This window comes from Silurus meridionalis, chromosome 11 (genome assembly GCF_014805685.1).
Source record: "Silurus meridionalis isolate SWU-2019-XX chromosome 11, ASM1480568v1, whole genome shotgun sequence".
Taxonomy (NCBI): Eukaryota; Metazoa; Chordata; class Actinopteri; order Siluriformes; family Siluridae; genus Silurus; species Silurus meridionalis.
Window position 1 is genome coordinate 21,074,418 of NC_060894.1, and position 17,960 is coordinate 21,092,377.

The 17,960-nt window shown below is 38.3% G+C and overlaps 1 protein-coding gene across 1 annotated transcript in view; it reads left to right on the top strand.

The window, feature by feature from the left end:
- The first annotated feature begins 2,016 nt into the window (after positions 1 to 2,016).
- The window catches only part of plppr1 (phospholipid phosphatase related 1), a 42,283-nt gene continuing 26,339 nt past the window's right edge, over positions 2,017 to 17,960 (top strand). Inside the window, exon 1 of the mRNA XM_046860393.1 lies at positions 2,017 to 2,218. The gene's annotated coding sequence lies outside the window, so the exon portion shown is untranslated. The remainder of the gene's footprint in view (positions 2,219 to 17,960) is intronic.

A 17,960-nucleotide genomic window follows, 5' to 3' on the forward strand; every position in this document is an offset into this window, starting at 1 on the left:
ACATCTTAATGCATTAATTATAAGCCTTTGATTATCACTCCAATGCATTAGATTGAGTGCAAAATCTTTTTCTTGATTATATCTAAAAGAGAAAGCTTTTTTTTCCAGAAAGACTCCTCTGAACATATCAGCATACTCATAGCACACAATACATAATGATTGAGTAGAAGGCCTGCTTTCCTTCTTCATGTGATAGTTCAATAAGATTGCAATAATGCACCAATAAATGAATCTGCAGTGTGATGTATGAGTCGATACTGTTTTAATAAGCATTGCTGTGCTATTCAGCGTAGCTTCAGGACACCAGAAGTCAAAAGCACTTGGCTAATGATGCAGCACAAAGGAGGGGAAGCCGCCCCCTTTTGTAAACAGGCCTGGAGGCGTGGTCAGCTCAAACACAGCAACATGCGCTAATGTGCATTCCTGCGCTCTTTGTCCTCGCGCCAGCTGCGGCCATCGCAGAACCGACTCACTTTAATGATTCGAATTCGATCCCGGAAAAACTAAAGCGTTAATTGCATTATTTAGAAATGGCGGAAGATGCGTAGAAGTCTTACTCGTGTTTTTACAACTACAATTAACAATTATTATAAATAAATAATCAGTTAGCTATTTATAAAAAAGACCTTTTCGAACAATAAGTACATTTAGGCATCGGAAAAAGTGAATAGGGTTGAGATCTTTTACTTGTACCAGAAATGAGAAGAAAACTAACAACACAACAACAACAACAACAACAACGATAGGGTTGTTGCAAATCCAGCAAATTTAGGAATATGCTAAAAAAACCACAAAAAAACCCCCACAAAAAGTCTACACTAAAACCTTGTGCAGAAGCAAGAACATAGAAGATCATGAGTTCAATTCAATTCAATTCATTTTTATTTGTATAGCGCTTTTAACAATGAACATTGTCTCAAAGCAGCTTTACACAGATACTGTGGTGAAGGAAAAACTCCCTGAGACGGCATAAGGAAGAAACTTTGAGAGGAACCCAAGACTCAAGAGGAAACCCATCCTCATCTGGGTTGCACCGGATGTCCATTTATAGCAGATGTACGATGTTGCAGGATGCAGTGATGATGTTCAGAAGTGAAAAGTAGTCCTGAGTTAGTGTAGCAAAGTGTTAACATTAACTACAGTCCAAATCCATCTTCAAAGCTCCTGTTCTTACTCCGAAATTTCATGGAACCACCCAAGGCGTTGATGAGAAACCGTTCCAAGCTGCACAGATTGGCCTCCAAACGAAGATAACACTATCCAGAGGACGGCCTGGACGAAGTGGGAAGATTCACGGAAGGGAGAGGGAACAGTGGTCACTGGAACCTCAGGAGCTCAACTGCTCTGTTATATAACATGAGATAAATATCATTTGTTTTAGTTTAAGGTGTCAACTCAATACTGGTTTTGTTGTAACTTTTATTCTGATTTGCACCCCTTACAGACCTCCAGACTGCCTCATTAATTAAACCAGACTAAATCAGCAGCCTACGGATCAGTCTGATCTCATTAACCTCTGAAGTTTCTGCACATCTTACATTGTAGCACTTTGCCAAAGTCCAAAATAAAACTTTAAATGATCTTAATGGAACATAATACAGATGCACTTTTGAGACATACTGGAAGAATATTATATTGAAATATTGGAGGAAACCAGAAAACATTTATCTCGTGCCGAAATGATCACATGATGCATGCACCAATTTAAAAAATATGCATTGGGCTACTAATCTAATGCAGCAAGTCGCCATGCAAGTTGCACAGGAGTGTGATCTAAAACCCAGCGTTTGGTTTGCAGTCACGAACTGCTCTCTGGACTGGAGAAGAACCAACCCACGCGCGTGCAGGTGCCAAATGCGCCAATCAAAAGTACAAATAATGGGATAAAAATGACGCTGTAACTGATGCATGGTGATTTTTCATCTCGAAGGGCATCGCAGGGATGTTCTACTTCACTGAAAAGTGTGTGTGTGTGTGTGTGTGGGCGCTCTCCTCTCACACACACACACACACACACACCCTCTCTCCTCGTGCTTGTGTGTGTGTGCGCGCGCGTGTGTGAATATCAGCTCCTCTAGCGTTCAGCACTGAGTCTAATCACCGAGCTGAGACTCGGAGGAAACACTGTAGCACCGAAAAGCACCATGGAGTAGTCCTTATTTTCTCCTTTGATGGATTGTGCATTCTGGCCGGAGTGTAAGGACACAGCAATAGCGCGGTAAGTTCAAAGAGATGAGATAAGATGAGACGAGATGAGATAAGCCGCGAGCTTGCGGAGGGACGGAATGGCTCGAGCGTCGTGTCGCGCCTCTTTGCAACCTGCCATTGTGCGTCGCGCGCTTCGCGTGTGTTCTCGTTTCCGTGATCGTCCGATCGGCGTGTGCACGAGCTCGCATGGTTCGTGTAGAGAGGTGAGGGAAGGAGCTTCATGCACGAGCCTGCAGCAAATTTGGGTTTCTCAGTTCCTAAGTGGAAATTTGCATGTTAGAGACGAGCATGTTTTCCCAGGGAGCTTCCCCTTTGAGACTAAGGAAGATCACACACACACACACACACACACACACACACACACACCTGTCTCCATGGAAGATTTCACCTCCATTTCTCACCTGAAATGTTCAATATTTTACTTTTTTCAATTTTTTTATTTCAAATATTTCTTCCCACCGTCTACACACGGTTAAATATGGCCTTCAGAACAGTTCCTTGGTGTTCTCCAGTAAGGAAAAGCATTTAATAATCAAGAAAAACCTACATCACATGTAGAATATTTACAATGCTAGAACCATCAATCAGAGAAACCACCTAAAGAACCACTGAATAACCTCTTTTCATTCTTCATCATTCGTTCATGTTCAGTCGCTGCTTGACTCACATGCGGATACAGAACCCGTCCCGGGAACGTCAGCTGTGAGTTGGGATGACACCCAAGTGGCACGTGACGTGAGGTCCAACACTCTGGGTTTACACCCAGCACGTTTTTGAGAGGTGAAACGAAACCGGAGAATCCAAAAAACCTAGACGGATGAAAGGAGAACATGTGAAACACCAAACTGATAAAAACTCAAGCTCAGGATTGAATCAGAGACTTCAACTGTGTGGATGTAATGCTATTTTATAAGTAAAAAATAATATATTTATATATATATATTGAGAAATATACAATCATTAGGACTGTGAGAGAAACATTTGTGAGGATTTTTTTTTGGTTGAAGGTCATGTCTTGTGAATAATTCCACCAATATCTGAGAAATAGGGATTGACTTATATTTGCTGTCCTCTTAGCTACAGAAGCTTGCAGAAACCAGGCACGGTTACTTGACACACGTTTAGAGAAACGTTATGAGTATGACGCTCGGTTCTGTACAATACGTGCATCATCTGGTTTCGATGGCAAAACATCAAGGATTGGATTAAAAGAATGGGGAAAAACTTCATGAGGTGGTAAAAGGAAGAAACCTTGAGAGGAAACAGACTCGTGTGTGTATAAACAATGTCTTTTCATTACAATTCCATCACTGTTGAGGTTATCAAATGTTCAGTGATGGACACCTGAATGCAAAAAAACTGTTCATGGCAACTGTAGTCATTATATCAGACTTATTATGTTAATTACAGTCCAAATCTCATCAATATGATTTATAAGTGGAACCCTGTTTAGAACCTTCAAGGATCCATGTGGAACCATCTTTAGCAGCAGCGAGCGGTCTCTAATGGAAAGGAACTCTGTAAAGAGACCACGGGTCACTTTTAGCATCAAGACTTACATTTAAATTCATTGTTGACGTTGCCAAATGCAGTGTTAATGTATTTATTTATTGATTAATAAATGATTTGAGAAAGCAGAGCTCCGTATAGGTCAGGATTGTGCATGTTTACACTGAACTTTAAATCCTTTAGCAGTGACAATATTTTCTGTAGGAGATCAGTAGGTTTGTGTAAGGAGTAGTTTATTACAGTCTTTTTTTCTGATAGCTAATGCTTCTGTGTTCGTTTCTTGGCTCACGAGACGAGACGAGACACGAGATTGGGTTCACGAGAAAGAGACGGGGCGTGATTTTTACACACAATTTTTCAAGAACATTTTTATTTGTTCGACTGAAAGTCACAAAAACAATTCAAGTGCATTTTGAAATCAACTTGTAGCGAACGTCACCTCACTTCTACTTTTATTATGCGGTAAAAGCAAAATATGTTAAATGTTTTGCCACACGTTCATCTGACTGGCTTCTCCTCTGTGTTTTCACACAAGATCTTTGGACTTCCGGTCCACAAATTGGACATAAAAAAAAACACAAATGAGTTTGCAAACAAGAATAGCAGCCATAATGAAAGTAGTTCTCTCATGAAAAGTGCGTGCAATTCACCAAATATTTCTAAAAGCATAAAACAGCGCTAAGAGACACAGCCTAAAATATTGTCAAGTTCTTTTTTCAAGAACATAAATATGCCTGTGTGTTCCTTCAGGCAGGAACTGTGTCTGCTGCAGCTTAAAAGACACGCTCACTTGGAACAGAGGTAGCAGGGACGGAAAGCTATGGATTGGAAAGTGGAGCCAGTAAAGGATATAGTGTATAGAGCAGTTTTCTCTCTACCAATTCCAGATTTCTCACTAGAGAAAATGGCTTCATACGGAATCAGCTGCAGTGAGAACCAATGAAAACGTCTCTGTCGTTCGGTTTTGTCGTGGCTCTGGTGCTTGAGTGTGGAAGGTGAGATCCAAAAGCATTGTCTGTCACGATTTCCCCCTCTTTCCACTGGATAAACAAAACGCTGTCACGCAAACGATTTTAGAGCGCCGCAAGCGTCAATTTAACCCTCACGAGAAATTTTATCACAGTCCCAACATAACGTTTTAATATCACGAGATCTCGTAGCATGAAATCTCGTCATACACCTGCTAGTTAAACCTACGTTTGGATTGTGAGTGCTTGAATACTGTAGAGGGTTTTGCACCTTAATATCAGAGCATACGTTTTCAAGGATGGTTTAATCCTTGTTTCGGGAAGACAAATCTCTAGATTTTGGCTAATCTTGATTTACATACATTAATCGGGCTAAATCAGAAATCCTGCTTTCTGGAGCAGAACCCTGGAGATTCACTGGCCTACACTGTGTCACTGTGTTTTTTGCTCGGAGAACACCAGATTTAACTCATTTTAACTCCAGAAAGAGTTCTAGCAGGAATCTAACATCATAATCTGGGTGTACAGAAATCAGGGTTGCAAAATTCCAGGACATTTAAAGACTGTAAACTTTGGAATAAACTTGGAATTTCCAAAATTACATTTTAGCATATTATAGGGAATTTAAATGTAGTTAATAATATATCTTGCAGGATAATCTTAGATATACAGTAACATGCAGTAACACAGAATTTATTGACTCCTGCACACAAAATAATGCCAAAAAAAATGTCCATCTTGGTAAGTATTTATGTAAATTACATAAATATTACATAAATCTATGTTGAAAACTTCCTTGTGCTCTGTGTAAGCTACTGTGGAAAAAAATTCTACTAACAATTAAATCAAAGTCAAAATATGTAATTTTTAAAATCTCTATTATTTTGCATGCATCACCTCATGACCAAACAAAATGTTTAGATTTATGATTGTATATGAAAGTTTTTACAAATTTCCCAAAATTTCCAATTAATTCCCCAAACAATTCTTATATATTCCTGATAAGGTTTAGACTTGGAATATTTCAAAAAATTCCCAAAATAAGGTTCCCATGGAAGTTTCTGGAAATTTTCCAGAAATTAACCAGCAATTTTCTGCTCCTTTGCAACTCGAAACAGGAATGCAGATTAGAACGCTTTGGTAAACAGTTTAGTGAAGTAGTGACCAACCTAGAAACCGGTCCAGAGACGGGGAGTAACAAAGTACAAATTCGTTTTTCTGGAGTCCGCACTTTATTTCACTATTTATTTTTCCGACAACTTTTTACTTTAACTCATTAATTTTTTTACACAAATATCAGTATTTTCCACTTCTTGCATTGTCAAACCAGAATCGTTACTTTAGTTTGAATCTATTTGGGGACATGATCAATATTTTTTCATCTTATTGTGCGCCGGCTTTTTCAATCCACCACTGGTGTATCATTTCTTGGCTCTAACACACACCACAGATGCAGACTAGACTACGAAGCTAATAATGAGCACGGCAGAAGGCAGCAATAAGTAAAACGAGGATGAGACAGAGAAAGTCAGTGATGTAAACATGGATAATTTCATTAGGTAGCAGCATTTAAAATGTTTTTATATTAATATATTAATATGATTTAATGTTCAGTTTCCGGCATGACACTAAAACAGGTAGTAGTAATGACAAATTTTTACTTAAGTACGTGTCAGAGCCCAAACTTCTTTACTTTAACTTGAGTAAAAAAAGGTGCAGTCAGAACTTTAACTTTTCCCAGAGTCTTTTAAAACATGAGGATGTGAGTATTTTTTCGGTCTCAGAACCGGTAATTGAAATTTTTTTCAATTCATTGTAACCTTTTCTTGGTGGTCATTAGATTTCTTTCCAGGGACACCTGAAGAGTTCTGCACGGTTTGTTTATTTTTCCCTGTCAAACACACCTTCTGTGTACTTCTGCTAATGGTCAAGTTTCGAGAAGGAAACCAAACCATCTTTTAAACCATGTGCAGAGGATCACTCAGGGATGAAACGTGATCCTGTGGGTTGGGGGTCAACCATATGTCATGCTTTAGGTTGATATTGATCAGTTTAAGAATTAGAAGGGTTTTAGTTTCAGTTGTATGTAGGTTTTATTTCTAACTGACAGAATTAATTCTTGATTAGTTGTCATTTATCCAACTTTTGGTGCAGAAAAATGCTTCTTGTAAAACTGCTAGTCCCAGTCTAATAATTCTATTGCACAATTCCAATCATCTATGATCATTATTAAAATTCCAGTTCTAGAAATAGTTCAAAACAGTTCTAAAGCAGAGTTAATGACCTCATCTACAGGTATAGAAAACAATATATTTTAGGAATAAATCCTTTTTTTTTTTTTTTTAACAGGAATAGACAAATCAGTGTGAGTTTCCAATTAGCCACCTGTGTCCTCTGAAGTGCCTGTAGCTCTTCTGATAGTGGAGCAAAAATAAATATAGCATCTGTCTATATTGTGTTTGAAATGCCATTTTCTCAACAATAATGTATTGCATATAGAACTGTTGTATAAAAGGAATGTTTCTCTCAAATTCTGCAGTTATACTGAACGTTGTAGCTGTGATTACTGAGATTCAGTATCTCCACTCTCTTACTTGTGAAAAGCTCTTGTTTGCTTATACCCCAGTGCCATCATTTCATCACGGACAGCAAGTTAGAACAAAGGATTTGACACCGTTGCGGAGATTCAGCACGAATCGCAGAAGACTTCCAAGACACATTCCAGAAGTAGCTGGAATGCTGTGTGTGCAAGGGAACTAGATTTTAAGGTGATAGTGTGTAAACATAGATAAATAAACTACTTTCTTATAAACAGAGCGAGTCTTTTTGATACCACCTCATATTTATATGGCAGAGGGTTCTCATAAATGCATTATAAAAGGGTGTAATTGTTGAGGGGAAGTGGTAGCTCAGTGATTACGGCTCTGGATTACTAAACAGAAGGTCAAGGTTTTCAAGGCCCCTGTATCGCCAAGCTCTTGAGTCCCTTAACCCTCTATGCTCCAGGCATCTGACCCAAGCTTCCTAACCTAAGGTAAAAGTGCCTACCAGGTAAAAGGCACCTTTATCTGGATTTCTGTACGAATTTTCCCGCATATTTGGAAGCTACCTTTAGTATTGGTACATTGTTAATAAGAACTAAAGATGATCTGATCTCTGCTTTTGTGCACGAGAAAAACATTTATGTGAATTTACTAGCTTTTCCCACACCGGTTCGCTGCATCAAAAGTAAACAAGCACCACAGGGGTTCTCAGGAGTGCATTTGCTAAATTCTTTCTCATTTTCTAGACAATGATTTGTTGTTAACCCCCTTAAAAGCTTAATAATTTGCCATTTGGCATCAGTCCATTTGTTGATGTGTAGGAATATAGTTAATATAAAGCCTCTTTTTCACTGTGTGTGTTGTTTGCAGGCAATATATATGAGGATTAAAACAAGCCAGGGTAATAAAATCAAGGTTTCTGACTCAGTAGCCAGCTTAATGAGTGTTGTTGCTCAACACTAGATTTGTACAAATGGAAAAGTTCTGCTATCTCATGCATTTAAACACTACATTAGCATTCATTTATTGAACTCTGGCTAATGTTGTGCTGTCCAGGGCTGTGTTTTCCAAACGAGGTGATTGTAACGGTCTGTGATGTGAAGTTTTGGGCTAGTCCAGACCTTTTGAATCAACTTGTTATTTTCTTACTGGATTTTCAATGCATTTTGTGTTTTACAAAATAATTTTTTAACACTGAATCTAATAAAGCAAGCATTTAATGTTTACTTCGCCCCAGGCATCCACAGATTATTATTTTTTTGGATGGACATAGAAAATACGTAATGTCCTTAACTAGCGTTAATAGCATGTTGATAGCATGAGGACATTGTGGACATTCTATTGATTTTCTTCAGCACATTTTCTTTCATCAATAATTCAAAAAATCATTTACATAACATGTCTGTACCTTCAGTGTCCTCATTAATCAGCATCACAATATAATTAAAAATAAAAATAAAAATCCTGAGATTTTCAGGATATTGGGATGATGCTACTTCTTGTTCAAACATCTGACCATTCAGACTATTTCATAGGAGTTATTGTGCTGAGAAAACGGCTAAAAAATAGATGTTTCAGGTGGTGAATGGGTTCACACCTTAATGCAATAATACATCTGAATTATAATAGATTTTGAAGTGGGGTTTGATGATTATTTATGGGTGTTAAGGAATTTAGCATAAACATGAGCATGTTATGGCAGACATTTGTTTGTCTGGTCACTGTGCATTTGACCTTTTCTTTCAATTCGGTATATTTACATTATAATATACTAGGGATGTTAAGATTCACCGATTCGCATCAGTGCATCAGCATAAAGTTAGTGATGCATTGATTTCAAAAAGTGCACATCAAAGTTGCATTTTAGCGCATAAAATATATTTATTTCCCTGTACCGTAATTAATAATAACCATATATAAGCCGCACTGAATTTTACAAATATTTTTATTTTTAACATAAATAAGTCTACACTAATGTACTTTACATAGGCTTTAACAAAAGACACGTTACACACGGTATAATGGGTGAAATAGGTTGCGCTTCCTTTAGGAGCATAGCGGTATTTTGGGAATAGCATGCCAGAAGCGAGCTCTCCCTTCACCCCAACGCGTTACAACGGCTTGTATCTAAACAGTAGCCGACCAAGAAAGTCATTGTTCACTGTCTTCCTCCTTCCTTTCACAACTATCTCTCTTTTGGCATCGTCGTGCGTTTAAAAATCACCCGATGGAAGTTTTTTCTCCCGATGCCGTGCAGCTCAGAACACAGGTGAGGTGCGTTTTTCCGTTCAAAACGTGGGAAAAAAAGTAGCGGCTTATAGTCCGAAAAATACGGTAATTATACTTTTATTATTTAAAAAATAAAAATTGTGACCGATATTTTATATGTAGACTGATTTCTCGAGTGCGTTCTCTCAGCACTGCTGCTGCTACGTGAATATGATGCATCACAACACTACGGAGACCCTCCTGAGAGTCACATAGAATACAGATTAACATGGCAGAGGTAGATTTGCATTTTCCTGGAGACAGAACAGGAAATTTTATAGTTAACTGTTTGTGAAATGGCCATGCTTTAGAAGTCAGAGGGCATTTAGGTAAATTGATGATTTGTTGTCTGTCTGAACCCAAAACAATTACACTATTTGTACCATGTTAAACTGCATAACATTGTGTTGAATGGAAATCGTATATCGCATCGTAATAGGGGGTGAATCGTATCGCACCAATAGCTGCTTCATATGTATCTTTAATGTATCGTGTCGTTGGCTGTGTCGGTTCAGTTATGGAGATGCACATCCCTAATATAGAGTGTCAGTAGAACACAAATGGCATCCCGACATAGCTTTTGTTGTGTTGTAAGTAATAGCGCAGGGACTTCTGAAAGAACATGTTTATGTAGTGGCCCAGTCGTAATAAAATCCCCTCCAGTCGTATTGGAAATGTGATAAACCCTGTATGATCTAATGCTCCTGGAGTGTGAAGTCCAGTACAGCATCTCCTAGACGCCGGATGATTAATGGCACCAAGTCTGGCACAATAGCAGGTTTTACATATCCACCGAGAACCCTCTGTTCTATCTCGCACTCTAATTCATCGAGGCGGTTAATGTAAAACACCTCCGTCAAGTTTTTAATTACCCAGCACCTGAAGTGCATGTGGGTTGCTGCGTCTCGTTTGCAGAATGCTTTTCCCAGGCAGGCGCCGACTTCCCAGTGTGAGTCAGTAATGGATTTTCTCCTATTGTTAGATCGTGCTGAATGTAAATAGATATTGAAGTGCAGAGGTTTCGAGGCGTTTTTGTTCGTGTGCAGAGCTTGGCATTCACGCCAGCCAAAAAAAGATTTCTGCTTGACTGCCCGAGTCCTTCATTAGTATGCCTTCATTTTGTAAACAGGTCAAACGGATGCACAAAGCATTTCACAATATTTTTCAGCTGTTCTGGAATTAATTTGCATTTTTTTGCGTATTAAAACAAAAAAGATTTTTCTTTTTTCTTTTTATAGCTATAATTGCATCCAGTAAAGTTCCTTCATGAATATTATCCGATATTTATGGATTCTTGAACCAAGACCCTGAGCTAATCTAACATACTCTGCACTTTATATGCTATCTAAAGGTCATCATTTGCACTGGTGGACAAATGGTTTTCACAAGTTTAATCCTGCAACCAGCGGAAGTGAAAACTTCATTAAAATATAGGACTCACAAATGAGATAATGTTATTCATGGTGCAAAAAAAAAAAACCCTTGAGAACGGTGAATCTGGTGTGACTGTTTGGTAGAAATCGATTTATTATTGTGGAATTTGATCTTTGTTTTAAATGTGCGAAGTTTATGTATTAGAATGGATTTCGAGACAAAGACTCCCGGAGCAGGAATGCGATGGAAAACAGTGCTATACGAAGCAAGTAAGAGAACAGTGCAGCACAAATGCTGTTATATAACTCAACACCCAGTTACCTCACATTTAAACACTTCATTGAGCAAAAAATAAAGACAGCATCCAGGCTTGAGTAATGTCTTCACATGCAACAAGCAAATGGCAATTCAGTCGACGATGTGAACATGATGTGAACATGATTATCAGGAGAGGATCGAGGCTGAAGTCTGTGGCTACATGATTTCGACCCAACCGTGTATTCCCCATAGTTTTCCATAAGACATTCGAACATGTTGGGGCTTTGACTTGCCCAGTTCTTTACCTGACTCATCAAATGTATGATGATATGGTAATCGTGATGTCATGCTTGCCAGCATAGACTGACATATACATTGTTATTACCCTTATAATGACCTCATTACCTCAGCCAATACCTCAGCATGTTCTAAATGAATCAATATTCATTTACTGATTAACAGGGTCCCGCTTGACTAATTGGACAAAGTCGAATCGGCCAGTGGTCCTCCAAGAGGTATTGTAAGTTACCCAGATACACGGGTACTGCTCCTGAGAAATTCTGTTGCGGCCATTAGGGGCCAAAACACCTTTTCTTCTTCTTTTTCTTCTTCTCTTGGCTAGGTTGTCCATGGCAACCCATTGAACCATCTGGTAAAAGGTTGTACATTTTGGCACACTGATTTTAGAAGGTCAGAGGTACATTCTGACCAAATTTGGGCCAAGTGCTTTCAAAATTCCAGCCCCACCATTGGGTTAAATTTGAGTTCAAATTTTTGTTTCGGCTCATAAATTGTGAATTGTGTCTCAGCCCAATTTGGATTTTATATAATAATGTTTCTTATACAATTATCTGACCTTTTTTTAATTACTTCAAATAGTCCAACATGAAGTGATGCTTTCCGTCATTATTATTAGTAGTACAATTCGCAATATAACTCTCAATACAATAAAATGAAATCTCCCCAAATCCCGCATGGTTTGTTTTCCCAGATTTAACTGAAACTGACTTACGAACCTCAGTGGCTATGATTGTGTGCTAACTGCTATCACATTACGCTAATGGCAGTCAGGGAGACTTGCTGATTCGCTGGGTTTTAGATGACAGGTGAGTCATGGTTTGTCCCTCAGGAGGCAGCTTGATCACACAGACAGAGACAGAGACAGAGACGTAGGAATCCTCTAGAGACTGAAGAAGAGATTTCAAGATGTGTGCTGAAGTTCAGCTGTCCCTTTTGTAAGCATATATGGCTTACTCTCAGCCAATCAGAACAAAACTACTGGAGGAAGCTGTAATAACTAAACATTCCATCAAAAAACTTTGAATTTAGTTTTCTATTTTGTATGTAAATGCTTTATTACTAATTTCAGCTGGCTAGATTGTTGCTAGCAAAGGTTTTTATGTTTATTTGTAGCCTGATTAGCCAAACGCAAAAATACATACATAAATCTGAATACAAACTTCACTCTTGTGAGCCGAATGCAGCATTAATGCAGGGTTTGGGATGATAGCTAATGAAATCAAAGGACCATGGATTACTGTTCTGATTGTATGTTTTCTTTTGGATATTATTGTGTTTAATTCAGCTTTGATAATCACCTTGATTATAAAATGGCATAACCTGAACAGAATATACAAGTAAAACCTTTTTTAAACACCTTTAAGTGTATTTTATTGTCGAAGTAATTACCTCACAAACAATTATGCTAATAATAAATCAAAGAAAAATGATCAAGGAATTTATTTTTAGCAATTTTAAGAATGTTAATATTGTTTAAATCAATAAAAAAAAAGAATTTCCTTGATGCTATAAAAATTCACAATTTATCCACAATTTCACCGGGTTCATAGCTTTCTAAAGGTTTCTACTTGGAACTCCATCTGAAAAAGAAAACCCTCTTTTGAATAGAATCTCAAAGAATCCTTAAAAACTTTTTTTTTTTTTTTTTACAATTGTACGATTTCTCTGTATATATTTGATTTTAATTCGATATTTGGTTATTTATCCATAATCTTGTATGATGAAATGTCTACAGTATTGTAGTTAAGTGAAGGAGAGATTATGTATAACATGGATATTTGTAACATGGACGTCGTCTTTCATTCAGCAGATGAAATTCCCATGATAGACTGTTAGCATGAATCCAGCTGTCTTCAAAGTTCCTTATTTAGGTCAAAATTCATTTCAGTGACACATTTCTTGAGAAAGCAGGGCCGTAAATTCATACCCACAGTCGAATGAAATTAGATTGAACATGATGAAGTGAACGTGATACTGTTTTTTTTTTTTTAGATGCTGTTTACGATAATGTGAAAAAGATGCCGTTCTTCCTTTACATGAACAACAAGCCATATAAAATCCTTCCTGGACAGCTGCAGCTTCTTTTCCCAGAAGTATTCAATACAAATTGATCTAAAGCCAGAAAACAACCACAATTATTATTATTTTTTACATCAAAAGAATCATCCTGTTTTCTCAACATGAAATTTAAAACCTGGAAGTCATGTTCTAGTAAAGCTAAAAGAAAAGAATGTGTGATTTAGTAAAGGACAGAATGGCGTGTAAGTTCAGATGTGAGCTGACACATCTGGCATCCTGAGGTTGCACCAGCTCCAGTTGTTTCCCACCTCATGAAGATTATGAACCTTCAAAGAAGTAGCTGCTGACCATGCAAACATCCTGAACCATCTAGAGACGTACCAGTGCCATTTGGTTTCCACTTCATGTAGAGTTTGGACATTGGACCTTTGAGTGTTTAAAGGCTCTGGCATGGAGAAGATGGTGTTGGATATATGATGATTGCAAATGTTGAGCTATTTTAGGAGTTGCTCAGTAGCTCCTGGTTCCAGAAGGTCGACTGACTGTATTAGGACATTAATCATAATTTGACACTACGGTGGTGTTCACGGTGGTTCTCACTCTCCAGTGTTTTCATTGTTTTAAGATTTATAATCACACTCTTGATGTCACCCAGATGAGGATGGGTTCCTCTTTTGAGTCTGGTTCCTCTCAAGGAGTTTTTCCTTGCCACGGTCGCCCCAGGCTTCATCATCAGGGATAAAGAAACATCATTAAATTTTAAGTTCTGTAAAGCTGCTTTGAGACAATGTTCATTGTGAAAAGCGCTACAGAAATGAACTTGAACATCCATCAATACAATTAGGATTTAAAAAGCTACCTGCTGCAGCTGTGCCAAGGACCTTTCAAGAAATCATGAAGTAGTAGGCATTATGTCTGATGACTCAGATCGGCATTAAACACAGTCACAGTTACTTACTGGGTATGTGTTTTCATCTGAAGTGTCTTTGAGTCTGTCAATGACTTTTTGGTCAGATATTTTCTTCTAGGTTTTTCTAGAAATGGGTCGTACCTACTGAAGTGATGTGCTGTGTGAGAGATAATTGATAACTTATTAAAAAAGGAATGAACACCTGAGATTTAAATGACACCTACGACACATTTCTGTATGTTTTTGTTCTATCAGCATGAACTGTTGTAAAAAAACTTTCTTTCAGCTGTTTTTACGCTGGATGCTCTTCCTAACGCAACCCTCCCCATTCATCCGGGCTTGGGAACGGCACTGAAAGTGGCTGGGGGTGGTTCCCTGACCGGGGATCAAACCCGGGCCGCAGCGGTGAGAGCACCGCATCCTAACCACTAGACCACCAGGGAACATCAGCATGAACTGTTGTATTTCTCTAAAAACAGGAAACATTACACTTGTGTCACACTTTATGGTTTATTATCTATTCAATTCTGCAGTATTCGGACAAAAATATCGGGTTCCCAAGTGTATATGCCTATTTGTTAATAAATAAATAAAAAAACAATCATTACTATTACTATTATTTGAATACATTCAATAAATAAATAAGTCTTTTAAAATGACTGTGTGGTTTACCAAGTTGATATTTTATATTAGATTCAAACTCATTATTTAAATAAATATAATAAATATAATTTTGTTCTTTTGCCCAATAATTTTGTAATTTGTCCCTGACCATATATATATATATATATATATATATATATATATATATATATATATATATATATATATATATATATATAATATCTCAGAATCAGGTTTATTATCACACACAAGAAATTTGGTTCCAGCTGTTGGTGTCTCTCAAAAGTACACACATCTTTTGACAACATAGACAATACGAGACAATACAAGACAATATAAGCAATATGAGTTTTAAATAGTAAAATATACAAAGTATATTACAGATCAGTAATGTACATTGTGTGAGAGTGCAGAGTAGTGCAAATAGCAGTATTGTCTGTAAGAAAAAAGAGGTTACTTTAAAACATTTGTACAAAATACAGCAGTAACAGTGTGTAACATATGGGGATGATGTGATGACTGACTGTTCTATAGATAATATATGCAGTAATTATAGATATGAAGCAGGTCATATAATTAAGGTCAGTTGATAATGAGGGTGATTGCTTGGGGAAAGAAACTGTTCCTGTGTCTGGTAGTTTTGGTGAACAAAGTTCTGTAGCTCCTGCCAGGAAGGAAGTAGCTGAAAGAGGTGTGAAGGGTCAGTAGTGATTTTTCCTGCCCGGTTTCTGGTTCTTGTAAGGCCTGGAGAGTGGGCAGGGGAGCACCAATGATTTTTTTTCTGCTGGTTAAACTGTTTGCTGCAGTCTGTTCCTGTTCTGTCTTGTTGCTGTGCCAAACCAAATGGCGATGGATGCGCACAGGACAGATTCAATGTCTGCAGTGTAAAACTGCATCAACAGCTCCTGTGGCAGACCAGACTTCCTTAATAGGTGTAGACGTACATCCTTTGCTAGGCCTTTTTAGAATTTTAGGTCTTGGGAAATGGTAGTTCCCAGAAACTTGAAGGTCTCCACAGATGACACAGGGCTGTCGGATATTGTGAGATGGAGTAGTGTTGAGGGGTGTTTCCTAAAGTCCACTATTATCTCCACAGTTTTGAGTGTGTTTATCTTTAGGTTGTGCTGACTGAATCATAGCACATGCCGCTTAACCTCTTGCTGATATTTAGTCTCGTCTAAATCTTATATTTCTCCAATGAGTGTAGTATCATCTGCAAATTTCAAGAGTTTAATAGAATTGGGGAAAGGACACATCCCTCAGGAGTGCCAGTGCTGACTGTCTGAATACTGGAGGTAAACCCATTCAGTCTCATCTGTTGTTCCCTGCCTATCAGTAAGCTGGTGATCAACTGACAGATGGCAGGGGGTATAGTGAGCTTTGGGAATTTTGAGTTTTCAAAATTATTGTATTAAACGCCGAACTGAAGTCGACAAACAGAATCCGGACAAATGGCCCTGAGCAATCAAGGTGTTGGAGAATGTAGTGTAGTTTTCTCGGTAGGAAAACTGTAGGGGATCCAGCAGCTGCTCTGTTACATTGTTTAGGTGGGCTAATACCAGCTGCTCAAAGGTCTTCATGATGACAGATGTCAGAGCGACAGGCCTTAAGTCATTCAGGCCGGTGATGGACCCGTCTGGGCCAGGTGCTTTCTGTCTCTGGAAGAGCTGAGGTACGTCCTCTTTGCAAATTGTGAGCGCAACTTGAATGCTGGAAGGAGTTGTTAGAGGGGTTCCCAAAGGTGTGATGGGGCAGTCAGTGGACTGGGGGGGATGGAATGTGTGAAGATATTGTTCTCAAACCTGCAGTGGAAGGTGTTGAGGTCATCAGCCAGGTCTTTGTTTGCTTCAGTGGGGAGGGGTGGTCTCCTGTAGTTTGTGATGTCTTGCAGGCCTGTCCAAACTGATGCAGGGTCATTAGCTGAAAACCTGCTATTTAGCCTTTCAGAGTAGCTTCTTTTGGCTATTCTGATCTCCTTTGTCTGTAGGTTTCTGGCCTGCTTATACTGGGCTTTGTCCTCCCCTTTGTAGGTATCCTCCTTGGCATGTTGAAGTTGTTTAAGTTTGGCTGTGAACCATGGCTTGTTGTTACTGAATGTGCAGATGGTTTTGGTTGGCACACACACGTCTTCACAAAAACTGATGCAAGATGTCACAGTGTCAGTTAGTTCATCCAGACTGTCAGTTCCAGCTTCAAAGACAGTCCAATCAGTGCAGTCAAAACAGTCTTGTAGTTCCTGCTTTTTTTTCTCGCTGGTACATCTCTTTACTGTTTTGACTACAGGCTTAGAAGAAATGTAGTTTTTAGTAATTTTTTTTAAATAATTTTACAGAGTTCCCCAAGGCTGCCCAGGTCCTTAAAAGTCCTTAAAAATTGTGTAGCAATGATCCAGTTTTCTTTTCTCTTGTGGGACAGTTAATATGCTGCCTATATTTCTGAAGTTCAAGTGTTAGTTTTAATCTGGTAAAGTCTCAAATTATAATAAAAAAGAGAATCCAGAATTTTTTGCTCCAAGTCAGATATTTGGTTTGCCAGGTTTTGCAGTGCATTACTCACATTGGCCTGCGGTGGGATGTGAACTCTGGTTAGAATGAATGAGGAAAATTATATTCTTTGTAACTTCTTGTAAAAACATCTGGATCTAGTCCAGAACAATACGTTTTGAAAGGACCTGAGGACCTTCACCTCGTCACATCTCCATAGCATTTCCGTTAAACAGAGGAATTTGGCCGGCTTGTATATGCGGTAAACCGTTTTCCTGAGCAGAAGGACTGATTGAATTTGCAGGACATCTGGGAATTGATGCTATGCAATTACAAACGAAAAAGCTGACAAATGAGTGCTTGAACAAAATCATTTTTAATGAAGTTGTTCTCGTTTACTTAAATCCACCGCAACAGCTTTTGTTTGGGTTGTTGTGCAATCATGACGAGTTAGTATATGTTTCTGCTTATAGACCATGTCCTGATCGATTATTGT